Source organism: Fukomys damarensis, unplaced genomic scaffold (genome assembly GCF_012274545.1).
Source record: "Fukomys damarensis isolate Sample0158 unplaced genomic scaffold, DMR_v1.0_HiC HiC_scaffold_12, whole genome shotgun sequence".
In the NCBI taxonomy this organism is placed as follows: Eukaryota; Metazoa; Chordata; class Mammalia; order Rodentia; family Bathyergidae; genus Fukomys; species Fukomys damarensis.
This window is the reverse complement of record NW_022900924.1, coordinates 19,354,157-19,375,136: the sequence shown is the minus strand read 5'-3', so window position 1 is coordinate 19,375,136 and position 20,980 is coordinate 19,354,157. Positions and strand designations below refer to the sequence as shown.

The following is a 20,980-nucleotide window of genomic DNA, read 5'->3' as shown; positions in this document are numbered from 1 at the left end:
AACGCCACCCACCCCCACCCCCCACTCTACATCACCACCCTAGTTTATTTTCTTCATAGCACTTACCCACTACCTCAAACTACATTATTTGTTTACTTGCTTATCATCTGTGTCCTCCACCAGAAATAAACTCCATGACAGCAGGGACCTTGTCTGACTCGGGCATGCCCGGCACCCTGGCGTTCAATGTTTGCTTAATGAATGAAGAATGCAAATGACAGGAGAACAGACATTCACGCCCAAAAAGGAGCTGGTGCGCAGAACCAAGGACTCCTCTACATCACTGCCCGGGTGACAGAACAGCAACACGATCGCGAGTGGCTCCCTACCCTTCTCCTGAGGGCACCCCTGGTACAGAGAAAGCAACTCTGGAGGGACAAAGGTTCACACTCTGCTCGCTCCTTCCTCCTGCTTACACTCAGCTATCCCCCCTCAAAGAAATTTGAGTTCAAAATACGTGGTGCAGCCACTAGCGAGTCTACCACAGAGACAGTGGTCACCAGAGTCCACAGAACTAACGTTCCAGCGCACGATCGCCGGCCAGGGCTCCTGACAGGCCTAGTGGGTGGGTGTGATGCGTCACCTCAAGTCTGAATCAAGCTGAATGCCATCTAGGAAGGGGTGGGACTCGACACACGAGGACAAGTGAACGGAGGAATAATGGGACAAACGGGAAGCGGTGCTGGAGCCGTGTCACATAGCAACCTCAGAAATAGCAAACATGTTGGGAGTGGGAGCTGTCCCTCTTCAAACACACTGACCAGGCGGGGACCGAGAGGAAGGAGGGCGGGATCGCACGTGTCAGGACAGCAGGCTGAAGAGGCTCAGGAGGCCTGGCCCAGCTCCCAGGCTTTGGGCAGCATCTCAACTACTGAGGCATCGTGCCAGGTCCCGGGAGTGCACAACCGTGACGGGATGCAGGATCCGGTCTCGGGCACCTGCTCAGAGGGCTCCCACGTTCACAGTCCAGGTGTGTAACACACTTGGCATGAATCAACGAGCCTAAAAAGGAACCTCGCCTAAGCCTCCTCAAAAGGAACAATCTGCTGGGGACTGCTGTAGATCTTTCTTGGGTCAATGTGGTATATACAGGGTTTCCTTCCTAGTGGCACTTATGGGTTTTAAGATTTTTAACTCTTAGCAAAACGTTTTATATAACTGATATTTTGAGATGGTTTCTCTCCTTGGTGTGCACTCTCTGGTGGATGCAGAGGCTAGTGCTCTGGCTGAAGGCCTTCCCACACTCATCACACTTAAAAGGTTTCTCTCCTGTGTGCACTCTCTGGTGTATACAGAGGCTGGAGCTCTGGCTGAAGGCCTTCCCACACCCACAACACCTATAGGGTTTCTCTCCTGTGTGCACTCTCTGGTGGATGCAGAGGCTGGAGCTCTGGCTGAAGGCCTTCCCACACTCGTAGCACTTATAGGGTTTCTCTCCGGTGTGGACCCTCTGGTGCATGCAGAGACTGGAGGTGTGCCGAAAGGCCTTCCCACACTCTTCACATTTGAAGGGTTTCTCACCCGTGTGGACCCTCTGGTGCATGCAAAGGTTTGAACTATTACTGAAGCCCCTGCCACACTCACTACAGACATAGGGCTTCTCTCCTGTGTGGACTCTCATATGAATTTGCAGATGCGAGCTCCAATTGAAGGCTTTGCCACACTCGTAACATTTATAGGGCTTCTCCACTGTGTGGATTTTCTTATGTCTATTGAGTTTTGTTGTAGTGCTGAAATCCTTGCCACAATCATCGCATTTATAGACCTTCTCTCCTGTGTGGTCTCGCCAGTGAATGTGAAGTTCTGATATGTGAAAGAAACCCTTATCACACTTGTCACATTTATGGGGCTTCTCAGCTGTGTGGATTTTCTGATGCATAAAAAGGTCTGCTCTCTCAGAGAAAAATTCCCTACACATGGGGCACTTGTAGATCATTTTTCCTATTTGGTATCGTGATTTACAGGAGAAAATTTCTTTACAGCTACTCCGGTTCAGGGCTGCTTCACCAAGTCTCTTATCTGGCCATGCTGGCAGTCTATCTCAGGCTTGCTCTGTGGGGCAAGTTCAAGGTCAGCCTAAGCTTTTCCCTGCCTGTCTTTCTACGGAAGGCTTCCTCCTGCATAGTGTCCCTCACTCAGGCTTCCTACTGGTCATAAAGTGACATTTATTTCCACATCAACTCGCAACTCATCCACACAGAACTTCTTTTTGTTCCTGAGTTTTCAACATTCCAATGTGCAAACCTCTGCGTGTCTGAGCCCCCAGAATCTTCTGAGAGAGCAACCTCAGACTCGTCACGTCTAGAGAAAGGGCGGACGTGTCCCCAGATGCGCAGGGTGAGATGGCCCAGCTGGCCGAGGGTTGCTCCACCTCCTCCACATCAGACAGAAAGCCCCCCTACAAGCAGCTCCCTGACGGTGTCTTGCTCCAGAGAAAGGATGGTGCGCCAGTCTTCTGCAACGGAAACTCAAGTCAGTCAACGCCTTTGTCCGGAAAGCTGCTGCTGCCCTCGTCTATCTTGTAACGTGACAGAAACACCACACACCTCTTCTGGTCCTGGGGAAGCAGCTCCCTTTGCTCTCCTCCCGAGGGCCGTCTCCCGGGTCTGCAGGTCTGAAGAAGAAAATGTGCAGAGATCACGCTGCTGCTCAAGGCTGAGCACATAACCCAACCCAAACTGCCCTGCAGTCACCTAACTGCCATCGGGGGAAATGCTACTGAGAAAGGAAAGAGGCCATCAACATCCCAGTGCGAGATGCAGCTATCTTGTAAAAGGGGATAACCAGGAAAAGAGCCACTCTAAACATCAGGCAGTAACAATGCTGCTGATTTAGGAGAGCAATGCTTCATATGTGATTTGCATTCTAATTTATAGAAAAAATATTTGCATGATAAGTTGGTAGCAAACACTCCCTTGCTAAACCATCCATGGTTTCCTTATCTTAAAGTCCAAGGCCCTGCCTGACCCAGCCCTCGCTCTCTTCTGCTGCTCACTGTGTGTGGCCAGTTCCCACGTGGGGCAGATCGCATCCTGCCCCAGGGCCTTTGCACTTGGGGTTCCCAGTTTGGAGCCACCCCACCCCTCTAGTAGGGTTATATGGGTCAGCTAGCCCTGCACTGCCTCAAGAAAGTCCTGGGTGGACTCTGTACACTGGCAATCATTTCTGTTCCTTGTGTTTTGATCCATCTCCTGCACCAGGATGTAAGCACTATGAGAGAGAACTGCTATGTTCCAGCAGAGAGAGATGTTCAATTAACATCTGCTGAGCGTACCACGGAGTCTGTTAGGACACCTTCGTCCACCCCACGGCAGCCTGCTCCATTCGGGGGAACAGTGAGGATATGCTTCCCAGTCTTTTTTTTGAGACAGGGTCTCACTATGTAGTGAGACTGACCTGGAACTCACTATGTAGCCCAGGCTGGTCTTGAATTCACAGTGATCCTCCTGCCTCAGCCTCCCAAATGCTGGGATTACAGGCGTGTGCCACCATGCCTGGCTACTTCCCAAACTTTTGATAGACTACAGAAGACAACAATTACAACAAATAGAACGAGGAGGCGATAAAAGAAGAAAATAAGTCCTGAATCCTCTACCTGAACTCTCTGGAGGGTTAGGACCATCTCAGCACTGATTTTTCATCTTCGTATTCTCTACAGTGGTACTCAGTTTAACTAAATCAAATCGAGAGATCCTAAAGTGACGCTTTCAATAATGCACTCGTCACAAAGACAGGGCGCGCGGGTGACCAAGGAGACTTTTTCAACATCATCGAAATGCAAAGTAAACTGGGCTACACCTACGTGGGAGGACTGTGACATTCACCTACTCAGAATTCAGTAAAATCACAGCTATGTCTAGAAGAACTACATACGCATCTATCTTTGTCCTAGTAAGCACACATCTAGAAATCGAACCCAAAGATCCACCGGTAAACAGGAGGCAACTGAGGTCGCAGGTCATTTTCAAGGCAGTGTCGTCTGTTGCAGCAAAACCACAGGCCACCCCCCAGCCCATCACCAGGCACAGAGTGCATGGGAGCGAGTCTGGCACCTTTCCCTGCCCAGGTAACACCACTCAGCCATCACACAGGCGGAGCAAGGACAAGTGCTGTGCTAGGAGGGAACAGCAAGGCATGGAGCAGCACACATTCCACAGCACTGTCTGTGAGAGAAGGAAGGAAATGCAAATGCATTATAGCTTCACTGTTGTATATAAAAATAAACACGGCGAAAGAGAACCTAAAACTTCCCTTTATGACAACCTTGGGGGAGGAAGGAAATATAGTTAAAAATTCTCTAAAATACGCCACATTTCACAGTTCTGTCTTTGGAAACATACACATACATGTTTATATATTCAAAAAGCAAACCTAAATAGAAAAGAAAAAAAAATCCCTGAAGTTGCAAACAGAATGAAGCTGCCACTACGTGGGTGACACAGCCAACGCAACTCCTGAGCAGAGCGCCAACCACACATACCAGGAACGCACTCTGCAGACGAAGCCGCGGGGACCACACACACGAGCAACTTATGCTAACACTGCCAGGAAGCAATACTCATGATAAGAAAAGCGGACACAAGCATAAAATCAAAGGGGAAAAAATCCTGTAATATAAAATTTAATTTAAAAACAGAACCTTCGATTCATTCATTAGCTGTCAAAACAGATCCGAAGCAGTAAAAAAGTGATGCTGAAAGCCATGAAAATTTTGTAGTTTCATCAGAAAAGAAGCACCTGGAAAGCTGGGGGCCGAGGACAGTGTGGTTACTAAAGAGATTACTACTGCCAGTGAAAAGAAACCAAGTACTTCATATCAGACAATAGGAAAGATGCTTCGAAGGGACCTCAGGAAATAGCCAGACCACACCCATCATAGGCTCAAAAGTGTGAAGGGTAAATTTTGAAAGGCTTTGCTTTGAGAAGACAATGCAGGGTGCCCTGAATTTAATCACCCAAGCACTGTAGCTATGGGGCCTGGCTACTGCTGGAGCTGGTGGGAGACTCTGGCATCATCCCCATGGTGCTGGTTTTTCAGGCAGGCAGAATGCAAGAGCTGTGGGGGCACGGAGGCTTCCACCCAGATTCAGAGGAAGGCCTGAGAGACCAGGCAGGGTCCCACTAACAGGGTGATGCAGGAAGCTGCGAGAAGCCAAAGGCGCAGTGCGGACTGGAGATGCCAGGAATGTCAACATCTGCGAGGAAAACCACAGAAAGCAAGCAGAGCCAATCCAAGGCAGAAGCCAGGAGGGGCAACCAGCAAGGGCACAGGGATGGGGCTGCCCAGCCCCTTGGGAGCTCACATCTCACCAAAACCTATCCTGGGCACTGCACTGAACTTACAGCATTTAACGTTCACCCTGTTGCATCTGAGTCTTGCTCTGGCTCAGTTCCTTTCTAGTCTCCTATTCCTCCCTCTTGGAGTTTGAACATTTACTCTGTGTCACTGTATTCGGAAGGAATTTAGCTTCCTTTGTAATTTTCACAGGGACTCACAGTTAAGTTTGTTCTTGGGATTTTTCAGGAGGGAAAAGTGTCAGTTGTCTTGACTTTGGCAACCCTTAAAGATGGACTAATTGCATTTTGCATAATGAGATGCACAATGGTATGGTTTAGATGTGAAATGTGCCCCAAAAGCTTGTGTGCAGACCAGGAAGGGTGTGTTGTTATTCGTCCCCCAACCCTGTGGCCACGGGCTGTGCAGCTTTCTCTGCCACCCCTTCCCTCCACTATGTCTTCTTGTACAGTTTGCAGCAGAGGACAAAGGAAGCAAGGCCACTGGGCTTACCCCTCACAAGCCAACCCAGTGCCGATCTAGGAAATCAGGTGGCAAGGGTGTGGGCGTTCAACAGGGCTGGCCTCTTGGGAAGCTGTGCAGCTCAGAAGGGCCCAGGGACTCCTGCAGTTGCCCTATGTGTACCCAGCAGAGCTTCTCTTGAGGAGTCAGGCAGTCTCACATCCACAGTCTCACCACGTGGCAAGGTAGGTGCAGGGGCACAAGCGACAATGACAATTATAAATAAAGCAAATAAATAAAGTGAAAATAAAGCAAAAAAAATCCAGAAAATGTCCCAAGAGACCACCAGAAGACTGGAAAGGCAAACAAATGGCAAATAGGCTCACCACCAGGTACCTTCCTGAGCTGGCACTGCCCGATCAGCTACACGATTGAGGAGGCTGCAACCTGGGGGGCAGAGACTCCCAAGCACATAATGCTCAACACCCTAGAAGAAGAGTGGATTGAGAAGACGTGTAACAGGATGGCTAGACACCCTCTAACTTGAGGAGCCAGGCACCCCACCTCTGAAGTAGTAGCCTGACTGCCAAGGGCAATGCTCAGATTCTGCACCTATGGCCTCAGGTGTGCACCACACCTGCATCTGAAAAGAACTCAAGAGCTAAGTTCCTGAACACATCAAAGTGTAACACTTCACTGTGTGAACAGCAGTCTACCCTCCCTGGCAGAGTCTTTCCTGCCTCCCTGCAGTGATCCGCCAGGTCTGTGCTCAACAAGACTCAAACCAACGAAAATCTGTGTGTCAGTGCTGACCTCTCAGCACAGGTAAAAGGAAGGGAAAAGCAGATAATTAACTGATGCTAAGATGCAGGAAATATACAAAAACAAGTCTTAAATACCAGGAAACTTTCCCAAGAGAATATCTGCTCTGGGCCACATCACTGGGAAGGGCATCTATGGCCGGGGACACAGGATGGATGGGCTGCTCCAGGCCCCGTAGTCTACACCTGCTGACCTGAAGGTGCCATGTGGCAGGAATCTGCTGCAGCATTTGCATTTCCTCCAGCAGACTCCAGAGCAGGGAGCCCCTCTGGGCAAGAGGAAGGTAGAATGAGGACTCAGAATCCCTGTTTGCAGCCTGAGCCTGCAGCCCTTGAAGCAGAACATGACAGTAGCAGCCCCTGCCTGGGAAAAATGCGAAGACACTGGGCTGGGGGCAGGGGACTAAATGTAGGCACTGAATTGTGGGTCACGTAACATACATCCCTATCTCCCCTTCACACATTACTCCCTTTTAAACAGCTAACTCCCACCCAAAAAAATCCACTGAGGAAAAAACAAGGTGGGTCTCTAGTTTTTCATAACTTCCTTGATATAACAATCCTATGGTTGGAAGCCAGAAACTCTAAGCAGGTGTGCCAGTCTCCAGAGGGCAGGGTGGCACTGAAGGGCAATGTCCACTGGGCCTGGCACAAGGACAACTGACATGTCAGAGGAATGCCAGCTGTTAAGGTGGTCCAGAAGGCTGCAGGAGGGGTTCGGCTCTGGATGACCCTCGATGCAGGCAGGAAGAGAATCAAGAAGCTCCAGCCACATCCTGAGAACTGCAGCCACACAGCCGGGGGAGGAAGGGCGGCACACTGTACCCACATCCAGCCACGTCGGCCCAAGTAATGCTGCCCTGCACACAAAGCTGCGACCTTGGCATGAGGACGGACACGGAGCTGCTAACGCTGCAGGCCAGCTGGGGAGGTGAGGCCTGCAGAGAATACACAGGGAGGTGCGGGGTGTCGGGCCGGCCCTGGGCAGAGGTGGCATGGCTGACGAGGCTCACAGTGGTGGCGGGGCGCGTGGGGGGGAGAGGTGCCAATGCCACTGCCCAAGTGGGAACCTGAGGGGCAGTCGCTGAATGAAGTTCAACTAAATGAATTGAATTTTAAAACAAACCCACGCTTCACCTGAGAGCTTCAGGCAAGCACATCACCTAATACCATTTGGCATCTCGCACCCGATTTCATGTAGTATCAGTCAAAATGTGAAGGATCGAGCTTTGGGAACTGAAGGCCAGGTGATGGTGTCCAGTATTATCTCCTGCTTGAAAACTATGATGGCTGCTGCGGAGGAGTTCTGGGGACTCTAGCCCACCTATCCTCAGCACACAGCTCCCAGGGCAGTGTGCCTCTTGTAGAACAGCAAAAAGCTGAGTTTCTGAACATGGGTTCACCCCACTTAGGGCGAGGGGCAGGGTCAGGTCTTCAGGCTTCACAGCCCCACCTCAGCCCTCAGCACCCGCACCCTTGCCCTGTCCGCTGGATGGGAGGTGGCCGTGCCTTCTGGACACACCTTCCAACCCAGCACCTCCCTTCCTTTCCTGCCAAGTCCACCACCACCCCCTTCTAAATGCTGGGGTGCTCCAAGGCTCCACTGCAGACCCCGTCTCTTGAGACTACCCTCTTCCTCAGAATCTCATCTGGTCATGAGGCCTAACGAGCCACCCTAGTGCAGGCTCCCAAGATTCCCCGTGGTCCTTTCCGGCCCAAACACTTCCGACCCTCTCGCTCTACTGCCGCTCAAACAGTAGCACCTCCAGCCACTCACCCGTCACCCGCAGTTCTGCTTCTGTCCTCTCCACCAGCCAATCTCCACCCTCTCCATCCCGCCTTGTCCACGGCTCTCCCTCCGAGACTTGAGCCCTGCAAGACCCTAGCTCTCAGCTTTCCGTCTCGATCCTACTGTCCTGCCCTCTGCCAACAATCACCCACCCTTCCAACACAGACCACGTCCCTCCCCTGATGGACCTGCCTCCACCGCACCCCTCTCCTCTCTCTTGGGGCAGTGTCTTCTTCAGGTCTGGCACAGCTGCAGTGTTTTGTTGCTCCCACCTGAGGTTCCCTGGCTGCCTCGCTCCGTGACCAGCAGGACATCAGGGAACTTGTGTTTTGTCTCCCACACGTTGTTCAACCACCAGAGGCTACGGGGTGTTCAGTCTGGCCAAGGGGACTGCAAGCCCTCCTGAGTGCACCCAAGGGGGCCCACAGAAGGAAGAACTCGGATCTCTGAGTTCTGCTCCAAAGCGGCTCCAGGGTGGGGCTCGCTGGGGCGTAAAACTCAGTTTTCAGCTGTAAATACAGTAGAGGGGTGTAACTCAGAAAGTGGGGTCTGGGCTCCCACCCAGAAGGAGGACACTGCAGAGTGAAGAGGAGACATGTGGCAGGAAGAAACAGCACAAGACCACAAAGGACCATGGCAAGAGGTAACGGGAGTGGGGGGGCACAGGAGATGCGGAGGGGGTCGCTACCCTGGGAGCAAGTACACGGCAAGCAAGTGGTCAGCTGGGTTCGGTTTAAAGTCTGGCAACGGGACATTAGAAATGGTGGTATGAAGGTTGGCAGCACAATACCCCTTTCTCCAGGACCTGGAATCCCAACGCTCAGAAACCACAGAGAAACTGAAGAATGAAGAGGAAGGACAAAGTGGGCTGGATACTGACCCCGGCTCCCAGGGAAGAGGGCCTGAGCACAAACACAAGTCAGGCCGAACAGAGTCCGCAGCTCTGGCCCCAAGGAAAGCCCACAGTTACTGTCAGCTGCAAACACAATGGAGGCGCATGACTTGGAAAGTGACTTCCTCTGCATGGCAGCCCAGAGTTGAGCAGTGTCCGCCACACTTGAGAGTGAAATGATCAGCAGCCGCTTGGGAAGACTGACCCACTCTGGGAATCAGGAGTCACCAGCACCACACTTCAGGGTCTCTGGGGTCCCCCTACCACAGTGACTGGGTGGGAGATGGGCACAGAAAAGGGCAGACCTCTTAGAGACCCCTGGGAAGTTTAAGCGCAAGCTCAGGCTGCAGAGGACGTGGCGGGTAAGAAGCCAGGCTGGACGCAGGATTTCCCGAGAAGGTGCCGACACCAGGTCCACGAGACTGCATGGCCCCGTTACCACCCTCCTCCAGTGCAGGCTTGGTGGTCTGTTTGTTCTTCCACCTGCCCACACGGCAAGGGATGAGCCGGGGCATGGACAGCTGCCCCTCCCTGGGGTGTCAGGACAAAGTGGCCTCTAGAGCGTGGGAGGCACCTCACAAGCCCACAGGCCATAAAGCCAGTCGGAGAGCAGCCACTCGGGCACATGGAAAGGCACAGACACCAAGCCCTGGGGTGCACACAGCCCCAAGGCCAACATCACACCAGTGAGGACGCAGCTCCCACAGCCAGGACAGGGCAGAGGCCAAACAGCCCCACTGGTGCCGCATACCACCTGCATCTGGTGGAGCCCAGTACCTCAGGCCCTGGAAAGCAGCCATGCATCCAAACACAGAGCAATTTTTTGGACTCATTTCTCTCTTTTTTTTTGAGGGGGAGTTTTCTTATTTTCTGCTCTTTGTTTTTAGTTTTTTATTTTCTTCTTGTCTTTTTGCTTTTACTTAATTTTATTAACTTTTCTTTTACTCTTTGATATTTTTATCTTGCTTATTGCAAACAATAAGCTAACTGAGTTCAGTAAGACAACACAAGACACGGATGTCCACTCTGGAAAGAATCAGAAAGTGTGATAAGAGATACAGATCCCAATGATGAATGTAACTGTACTGTATACCTAAAATGTACCAATAAACTCAACGGGGGGAAAAAAAGAAAGTATGACAAGAAATCAAGCACAGATAAATAGGAAAAACCCAGAGCAAAACAAAGGTGGCTGACTTGATCAATTGAGGACCGAGGGTCAGAAACAGCAGACAAGATGATCTAGATCATAAATTCAAAAATACCCTAAAAACTACGAGAAACCGTGCAAGCTGGACCCAACAGCTGCAAAAGTAAACAAATAAGCAAACAACAAACCAAAAAAACCTTTAGAATTAGAGGAATAAAGAAAAAATAACAAGACAACTCAAGTTATAAAAAATTTGTTCAATGAAATCACACTAAAATTTTTTCCAAATCTAGGGAAAGAATTCAATATTCAAATACAAGAGCTTATAGAACCCCAAATAACCACAAACAGAAGAGAACCTCTCAGGACACATCATGATCAAAATTCCAGAAATTCAACAAGAGAATACTGAAAGCTGCTAGAGAAAAACAACAAATAATCTACAAAGGCAATCCCATCACAATAGCAGCAGATTTTTCAGCACAAACCTTAAAGGCCAGGAGAGCTTGGAGTAGTATTTCAAATCCTAAAACAATTATCAACCCAGACTTTTATATCTTGCAAAATCAGCCTTCAAAATTGATAGAGAGCCACAAGCGCAAGGACCCAAGTTTGATCCCCAGTACCAAAAACAAACAAACAAACTGACAGGGAAGCTAAGATTTTCTACAACAAATAAAACCTAAAGAAATACATGACCACTAAGCCAGTATTGCAGAAAATATTTAAAGGGATAGCACAAAGGTAAATATACATCAATCTGGAAGAGGAATTAAACAAAAAGGAAAACAATAAAGGAATCAGCCCTCACAATAATAATTCTCTCATGGTCTCGACTCCCCAATCCAAAGACAGACTGGCAGACCAGACGAAAGGAAACAACATGTAAGCAGAGACTGCCTACAGAAAACACTGCCTGTCCAAAAGGAAGCACACAAACTCAAAGTCAAAGGATGGACAATGATACTCAAAATGATACCCCAAAATGAGGGGAGCTGTCTTTTTCTCAAACACAGCAGACATCAAACCAAAATTGATCAGAAGAGACAAACATGGCCATTACATTCTGGTAAAGGGAACGATTCGGCAGGAAGAAAGAACAATTGTACGTGACTATCTATGTACCAAACATCAGCACACTCAACTTCATAAATATAAAACTTCTTAAAATTGGATTCAAAAAGACAGACAGTAATACAATCATAGTGGGAGACTTCAATAACCCACTCTCATAATTAGGTCAATCAGGCAGAAAGAAAATTGAAACTCTGGAGTTAAACCACTGAACAAACGAACACATATCTAGTCTTTGACCCAACAATAGAGTACACATTTTTCTCAAGAGCACATGGAACTTTTTCCAAGAGACCATATCTAATGCCATAAAGCACACTTAGATAAATACAAAGGAAATGGAACAATCCCCTGCTTATCAGATCATAGCAGAATGAAATAAGAAATCAACAGCAAAAGAAGCCACAGAAACGTGGAGATTAGGTAATACACTGTCGAATAATCAATAGATCACAGAAGAAATGAAGGAAGAAAAAAGCCGCTAGAATCAAATGACAATAGAAGTTCAACACAGCAAAACCTTTGGGACGCAGGGAAAGCAATTCTAGGAGGGAAGTTCACAGCTGTAAATAAACACACAGGAAGAACAGCGTGATCCTGAGTAAAGAGCCCAATGGTGCATCTCAATGCCCCAGAAAGCCAACAATCCCAATCTTCCAACAGAAGAAATTACGAAGATCTGAGTGGAAATCAATAAAATTGAGACTAAAAAAAGCAATACAAAGGATCAAGGAATTAAGGGTTGGTTTTCAGAGAGGAAGCAGATCTAGGGATGGGGGAAAAGGAAGGAGTAAAAAGGATCAAGATGTGATATGTGTACATGCCAATTCCCCATGGTAAGTAATTTACTACATGTCACAAGCATGTACTGTTAAAAACTGAGAAAAAAAAAGTTTTATAACATCAGATTCACATTTTTAGTAAGTATGATGTACAGAAATTACCAGATGCGTGGAAAGCAAAGACCGTATGGGGTAGCACGTCAGGGGATCGCCTGAACAGTCTGGGCTGGAAACGATGGACCACAGCCGTGGGAGATGTGAGAAGAAAGTCCACGAGGTTCGGGGACAGGCTGAACACAAAAGGTAAAGGAGAAGGAAATGCCAAGGCCTTCAGTTTTTTGTTCAGGTAACTGGATGGAGCCATTCATTAAGACCAAAAACTCCAGAAAAGACCAAGGTTTACAGATTAAGATCACGATTTTCACTTCAGACATGCTTGTGACATTCAAAGGTAGATGTCAAGGACTTGGCACTGAGCTGTCAAGACATCACGAAGCACCAATTTATGGCATCTGATGGCATCAGACATAACCTTCTTCCCTATTCACGTGAATGACAGGAATGAGACGGCTCAGGGAAGAAGACCAGGTGCAGGTGAGGATGCCGGGACTCTGCTCACTGAAGCCCAACACTGGGTGACCCCGTCCAGAAGCCAAGCGCAGGAGCATCACCGTGTGGTGCATTTACATGAAGCTCACACACCGGCCAGATGGGTCTGTCACAAAGTAGTGAGGCTAAGCTCAGAAAGAAGCAGAGGTCCCAGGACCCTTATGACAAGGGTGTGCTCACCTCACAGTGAGAAGAGTTCACTTGCTCTGGCTCTACATCTGTGACCTTTTTCGTGTTGCACCTCAAGGAAAAGCTTAAGAAAAGGAAAAATGGAGAGGAATTCCACCAAGAGAAAAACTAAAACCAGAGCAGAGAGCAATCACAGAAAAGGCAGGCAGTGGCAGGCTCCAACGCCTGGGCAGAGGCAGGATGGCCTCCAGCAACAGAGGTGAAGGCAGGAAGCACAGTGAACCTGTGTTGAGAGGGCAAGCGCTGGCTGCCCTCCAGTAGGAAGCAAGGTCATCCATGCAGAGGGACAGGGTAAGCGGGGCCAGGACAGCCAAAAGACCCGACAGGGCCTGGGACCGCTGTGTACACTCAGCAGACTGCTGGCAGAACCAAGGCTGGGTGTGCAACTGTCCCCAGGGCTCGGTTACTCAGGTGCTGCATGTGGAGGGGCGAAAGCTGACTTCCCACAGGACTGAGTCCTTCCAAATGGAAATGGCTAAAGGATAAAGAGGCCTTCCACCTGGATGACATCTGACCCACCCCAACCCAATCTTGGCCTTGCTGTGATAACAGAGGAACTCACAGACACCACGGTTTTCATGGTCACCACTGGGCCTTGCACCAACTCACCATGTGGCAGCTACAGTGCCCCTCCCATGTGTACCGCCCTGACTCACGGCCAGTCCTCCACTCTGGTGCCTCCGAGAAGGGGGAGCTCATCAGAGAACTCCCCCACTTTCTGCCGACTACCAGGCACACATGTGTGCTGCACAATTCCCGTCCTTTCCCTCCTGTGAACACAGCCATCCCAACACCTTCCTCTCTAATGTCTGGGCTGAGCTTTTTAAAAGTCTTGAATACATTATCTGAAATTCATACTTCTAGCTCAAAAAAAGCTACAGTCCTTTGAAAAACACAATTGTGTTACCACAAAAGTCAAGTGAAAATTATTACCTCCTGGCTTATCCTTGAGACAACCACTCTGACTGTAAGAAACCCAAAAGCATCGTGGGCCTTCTGCAATCTTCTGTCTGCTGGACACCTACGAAGTAGTAGACGTGAGTGACCCCTCTCTAGGAGAAGGCTCTTTAACGTGCCAGTTAATCTGCTTCAACAAGAGAGCATGGGAACTTCCCCTCCAGAACCAGACCTAGCACAGTGTGTGGTGTATAATTTTACCAACGTGACGAGGGCATATTTTCTGGGAAAAATAAAAAGGTTTGTCTCTGTCCCCAGCCCCTGGTGCAAGCAGTCCCCACACACTGCAGCAAGTTGAAAGGGCCACATGATTGATACTCCTCCAGAGTAGGCAATGGGGTCATGGGGGCCGCAAGACTCCAAGAAAGACAGCAAAGAGCCTGGGGGCCAGCAACTGTGCAGCACAAAGGCCCCACACCCAGCTGGGAAGGGTTTTACAGGGAACCCTACACTCCCAGCTCCCCCAGACACACTGAGGGGCAGCAGAGAGTAGCCAGCCCTCTCGGACGTGGGCCAGTAGAGGTGCTCAAGCCCAGGGCCTACAGCTGCCCCCTCTCTGACACAGATCAGCACTGCATGCACACAGCTGGGGCTCCGCAGCTCCCGTCTGGCAGGGCAGGCGCTGGAGAATCCAGTGAGGACAGCCCTGCACTTCCACGGTTTGCCACGCAGGGGAAAGCATGCCCCCAGCACACAGCTCAAGAGGCAGACATCCTAACTGGTCTCGGCAGCTGAGGAAGACTACTGGGCTGTACTCTCAAGCCCAAACTTGCAGAACAGAAGGAAACCAGACACATTAGGAGTTGGAGTGCCGAGGGCCTCAGCTCAGAAGTACTCAGGAGGAACCCAAGAAGTGAGGCTCAGTGTGCAAAGGCGGGGCACACCCAACCACACAGGAGCCAGTCCTGCAGTGCTGGGGACACTCCACTAAAGCTAGACTTTCTGCGGGACTAGGTTTTAAGAAAATTAACTATTACAGCTGTTAAGACACCATGGTGCTAGTGATCTCCTGTAAGATCAATAAAGACTACAGACGTTCCTATCAAATCCGAGCCAGGACACTATCCTAAAAAAAAATAAATAAAAGACAAAAAATGGCAGCTCCAGGACACTGCCCCGGGCTCCAAAGGGTGGGGCAAGGAGGGCCCATAAACAACACACCAGGGGGCGAAGGATGGTACTAGCCAGCCGGGAGAGGATTAGCGAAAATCAGGATGCACAGCTGCACCTCCAGGTAAGTCTGACGCGGCCCTGCCCGAGCACAGCTCTGCTGCAACAGGGACCCCGCCTCCACTGGGCCCCGCCGTAAGTGACACCTTTCCCCCAGACCCGGCAGGTTCACTCCTGTCCTTATGCCACTCAGCTGGGGCACGCATGCCCTCCGTCTCCCCCAGCTCCATGTCAGCGCTGGGCTCGCATCACCCACCATGGAGGAAGCACCCCGGCTGAGAAGCACCCGCCAAGTGCCTGTCTACTCAGAACCTCAGGATGCAGCCCGATCTGGAAGTGGGGTCTGTGCAGACGTAATCAGCTAATGGGAGGTAATTGCCTACTATACTAGACAAGGGTGGGTCCAGAGTTCAAAGCCTGCGCCCTTGAAAAGGGTGTGTGTGGATGTGTGTGCATGCATGCGCGCAGCACGCAGCACGCAGCCACAGGGGCTGAGGAGAGAGGCGAGTGAGGCGCCCACGTCAAAGAACACCTGGCTTGGCGACAATGACCAGGGCCCGAAAAGGGCAATGCAGAACGCTTCCTAGAGCTCGGGGCGGGTGCACCCTGCTGCTACCTCCTTCCAACTTCCAGCCTGCATGATGAAGCCCCAGCACACAGCACTCTGTCACTGGGCAGGGCAGTGAGGTGGCTCTCAGGACCCCTCCCCTAGACATACCCCACCAGGGCGCTCTGTACGCTGGCAGCGAGGTGGGTCAGCACCCGATCCCCATCTAGGGCACACCGGCAGGACTTCTCGGCCACACAAGGTGAAGCCTGGGCTGTTCCTGCGTGGCCCTGTAGTGGCCACCACCCATGACTCGCATTCCAGTCCTAATACTCGCCACTCCCACCCTGATTTCATGCTGTGAGCCTGCCTTTTCTCATCACAGGCACAGGCACAGGCAGAGCCCTGATTTGGCAGAGGTAAGAAAAGGCTCTTTTCTAGGCCACCAGGGTCTCCACACACCTTGAGCACACAACACAACAGTTCCTCCTCCCTCCAACCCCTGTGAAAGGCCACCTCCTAGCCAGGGAAGAAGCCCAGCTCTCCTGCTCAAGTTACTCATCCCTAAGACTCAACCTCCTCTAATGTAAAAGTAATACCTGCATCTTTATCTCCTAGGGTTTTATGAAAAGAAGAAAGACAATGCATAAGCATTTGACAGTGACTGCTGCCTTTCTGCATTCCTCAAGTCGCCAGCCTGCTGAGCACAGGCAGGGCATGTGTCACCCCTCCCTAGCAGCACCCGGTCCATGCATGGGGACTGCCTTTCCCTCTATAAAGGCAATGGGGCCAGCAAGTCAGGGGACCTCCTTCCACTGTGAGAGCTGAGACCCTGCTTACTCCCTGGCACAGACAAGGGGAAGGACCTCAGTCTGGCCGGTCCTCTCAGAGGACTGCAACTTGAGAAAGATTCTCAGGTGACATGAAACTAGAGTTTATCACGTGCTCTAGGGCCATCCGGAGACAGATGCCCAGGCAGTTGCTACTGGGTTCCTCCACTTTCTTCACATCTTGGTACTTGGCACCTGACATTCGGAGGCCGTCTCTGTTGCTGATTACCAGGCAGCCCTGACAAAGGGTTGGGTTTTGTCTGTGACACTAGGGATTGAACCCCCCTCGGACACGTGGAGAAGTGATCTGCCACTGAGCTACACTCCAGCTCACACCATACAGAGACATGCTGAAACAAATACTGCTGCACTTCTTACTGGTTTATTTGACTTACAAAATAGCTATTTTTCATAAAAATGTCATTTGTATTCCCATGAAATGGGTTTATCATTTTTAAATAAATGAGTATTTGCAAAATTTTAGTTTTCATTCCCAGGACAGAGAATACCAAAGCATTCACGAATCCATCGTAAACCTACTTTCGGTGAGGTAGAAGAACACACAGATAATGAATGGCAAGATGAGTGCTTGCTTCTAACTCCCACCATGAGATGCTGTTGCTGTAGGTGTAAGAAAAGTGTCCCCCAAAGTCCTCCAAAATAATTCAGGAGCTTAGCACCCAAGAGAACCAAGAGGTGGACACTGTAAGAACTCCGCGAGAGAACACGGAGCGCACAGAGACCCCGCCCGGCTGTCCACCGCTCCATTAGGGTCTCCTCACTGACTGTGGCACCTTGGCCCTAGCTGCCACTCACACACACGGTGGTGACATGCCTGCCGGGCACACAGATGTCCCTGCACCTGAAGCCAGCATCAAGCCAGCAACTCCTGGACTCCAGCACTGTTCATGATCATGTCTCTGTGACGTTAACAGGAAAACACCCCCTTCAGAACCCTTGAGGGTTCTGAAGTCAACTTTTTAGACTGGTGAAAGGTGGTTCTTTCTTACTGAACAGGATTCTCCAATTGCAATTCTGGGGTCAGACAGGATCTAAGCTCCTTTCTGTAAGGAGGACAAATAATTAAAAGTCTGCTCCTGGTGTTGCATGCCTGCAATCCCAGCACTTGGGAGGGTGAGGCAGGAGGATCATGAGCCCATGAGGGGCTACATAGTGAGTTCAGGGCCTGCTTATACTACAAAGTGAGACCTTGTCTCAAAACACAAAACAAAACAGGGCCAGGGATTTAGCTCAAGGCGCTGCACCTGCCTCACATGTGCAAGGTCCTAAGTTCGATCCCCGGTACCGAAAAACAAAACAAAACAAGTCTGCTCCTTTGCCAACAGAAAAGATTTTGCGTCACTTTGATGTCATCCTGTTTGAATCTCTGCTGCAGGTGATGAGAAGGCTGTGGTGACCAGTGTGACCCCTAGCACTGAAGAATCCTGCTGATGGGTCCCCAGCCACTCACTGTGCCCACACCGCCTGGTACCTGGACTCCCCACCGCCTCGTCTATCCAACAGGTGCCCTTATTCCTCAAGTCCAGAGTCCTCTCACAGCAGGCAAGGTCAACTCAGCCCTGGGTTGTAGAGAACACCAGGGAAGGGTGATGGTTTCACTCAATCCTGGGGGAAAATGCTCTTCACTTGGCTAAGCCCAAAACTCCAATGGAGCAAGGACAAAAGCAGCTGTGTCTGGTTTTCCTTCAACTAGAAATTACCAAAGACCATGATGAAATTAGGGGTAGGAAGAGTGACAGGTTACGGGGGGAGTGATGCCCAGCTTCCTTCTGACTGTGGAAGGGGCAGCGCACGAGCAGAGACTCTGACAGAGGAGGACACAGACACATGCTCCATCACCTTCCATAGATGACACGGCTGGCCCATGGCCATGGCGCTGCTGCCATCTCCGTGATCTGGCTGATCTCAGACTGACCTGTCCACGTAGGGTTAATAAAGATGATAATGTCTCCAGTGCCTCGTGGGATAATTAAGGAAGATAATAAATGTGCAAGTACCTGTCAGAGTGCCCAGAGCCCAGCTAAGGCTCCGTAAATGTTTATTTCCCATACTTCCATTTAGTACATGACACATTCTCGAGTTTGCCAAGAGTGTCATTTCCCAGGCAAAGGCTTCTGGAGACCCGGTGATCTAATCTCGTAATGAGCCGCGTCCACGCCTGTGCGTCTGCTTGGCCTCCTGGCTGCCACCCAACCGCTTTTCCTCCACGGTCCCCATCACAGGTGGTTTTCACAAATCCGACCTCGGTGGGCTCCCCTGGTCCGCACCATGCTCCTTTCAGAGCCTCAGCCCATGCACAGGACGCGGGAGGCATGGGCCAAAACGTCACATCAGGCAGCCCAGGGCTGAACTTGCCACCCCTGCCTGTGCCTACCAGGACCCTAACTGCTCAGTGGGTACAGCACTGGACTCACAGGCCAGAGACCTAAGTTCAAGTTCCTGCCCTGACACTCACGAGCTGTGTGGCCACTGGTCATCTACCCACAAAGCCAAGAGAGGTAAGAGGGCCAGTGCCAGTCATGAGGGCCACACGCTCAGCCTCTAGTCCAAGGAGCATAAATGTAGCACTCATTCTACCTCCCACCAGGAGGAATGGCCGGGTGGGTGAGTGGGACTCAGAATGCTGGGAGACAGGGTAGGCCACAAACAGCCCTGTTTAAGAAGCCATCCTGTGCCCTGTACCCTCTGCTTTCGCCTGGCCCTTCCCACTGTGCCTGTCGTCTCAGGGGGCCAGACAAGAGATGGACAGGCAGGGGCGTGGAAGGAAGAACAGCAGGCCCAAGGAGCGTGAGTCCTGCTTGGCGCACGAGTCCCTCTTCTATGCTTAGCAGACAGCCAAAGGAAGAAAAGCCACGCTCCAGCCCAGGAGAAGCACCACCAAGTACAGAAGCCAGACCAGCCCATGCAGAGGCAGGGCCCCGACCAGCTCACTGCAGGATGAGCAAGGCAGATGCCTGGGGTGTGGGTGGCAGGTGGCAGACTGAGCTGGGACTCAGGTTCGAGTGGCCAAAGTCATTTGCAGGTCAAAAAGTGAATGTTGAAGGGCCGGGGACTTAGCTCAGTGGTGCTGCCGCCTGCCTCGCAAGCTCAATGTCCCATTTGATCTCCGGTACCAAAACAAAGTGAATGTTGGGATTCTGGCTATAAGAGTACACGTCATTTTAAACGGTGGTTTACAAACAGTAACAAAATTTAGCATCTCACCTATCTTCCAGTGTGCAGTTTACCCATGCTCCTTTCCCATCTCTCCCACCCAGACTCCACCAGGAGGTCGGGCCTGGCTGTTTCTATACCTGGGTCACCACTCCTAAGCTGTACCACCCACAAGTGGACATGAGAGGTCTGGAGAGAGGTTCCACTCGGAGGAGGAGACACCAGGAAGCAGTGCTTCCTCCAGCCAAGGAGCCACAGTCTCCACGGATACAAGTGAAGTGCCGCCCGCTCTCAGAAAGGACCAGGAATGGCACATGAACGGATGCACACAGCAGCATTTGGACTTCTGACATTCAGAACTGGCATTGGTGGCTGACCCGGTGTCATTCTGGAAGTGCACACCACCAAAAGCGAATATCCAATTTAGCCAGTGGTTGCAGCAAACACCCCTATCTTCCAGGCACCCCAGGTGGAAATGTGCACAGGACTGAACTAGCAATACAAGACATTACCAGCCAGGCCTGTGAGTCCAGTTCCCAGCACAGAGTTCCACAGCAGAGACCATGTGGGAACTGCCTTTTCCTACATCAGTGGCAACTTTGTGCTTGCGACCAAAATCCTTAATGGCATGAAGAGAAAATCTTAAAATACTGTACTAGTCCTGAACCTTTGATCTTACCTCCCACAACAAAGAAGTCTGGCCAACGTTACCCAAGTCAGCACAGGAGGGACTGGAGCCGGAAAGAGAAGAGAACGTTCACCCTTACACCACAGCACACTTTTCCCTATCTTCCAGCTTCGTTTTTTGTGTGTGGTACTGGGGATCGAACTCAGGACCTTGCACTTGCAAGGCAGGTGTGGCACCACTGAGCTAAATCCCCAGCCCAGGCCCCATCTTCCAAATAGGGCGGTTGCCTGGAAACGAACTTGGTGGGGTGCATGACCAGCCTTTCCATTCAGGAGCAGCCAGTGCCCTAGTACTGGGTCAGGAAAGAGGGAAGGCACCACCCATCCACATGGGCTCAAGCCTCCAGGCTGGCAGTCAGACCTGCGAGGGCAGTGGCCACTGAAAAGCCCTTTACCTCACTGACCATTCTGCCCCTTGGGATGGGGTGAAGTCAGGGAAGGGAGAAGCAAAAAGTCTGTGCTTGATGTGAAGAAAATGAAGCCCCAGAGGAAAAAGGACAGAGGAGACAAACAGGATTCTGACAACCAGAGAGAAAGGTGGCCCAACATCTAGGAACTCAAAGCCAGACGAA

At 50.8% G+C, this 20,980-nt stretch overlaps 1 non-coding gene across 2 annotated transcripts in view; it reads right to left on the bottom strand.

Moving 5' to 3' along the window:
• Positions 1–2,212: 2,212 nt before the first annotated feature.
• Positions 2,213–20,980, bottom strand: part of LOC104848389 — a 31,299-nt gene continuing 12,531 nt past the window's right edge. For both annotated transcript variants that reach the window (XR_004516808.1, XR_004516809.1), the window contains exon 3: positions 2,213–2,614. This is a non-coding gene — a transcript (uncharacterized LOC104848389). The remainder of the gene's footprint in view (positions 2,615–20,980) is intronic.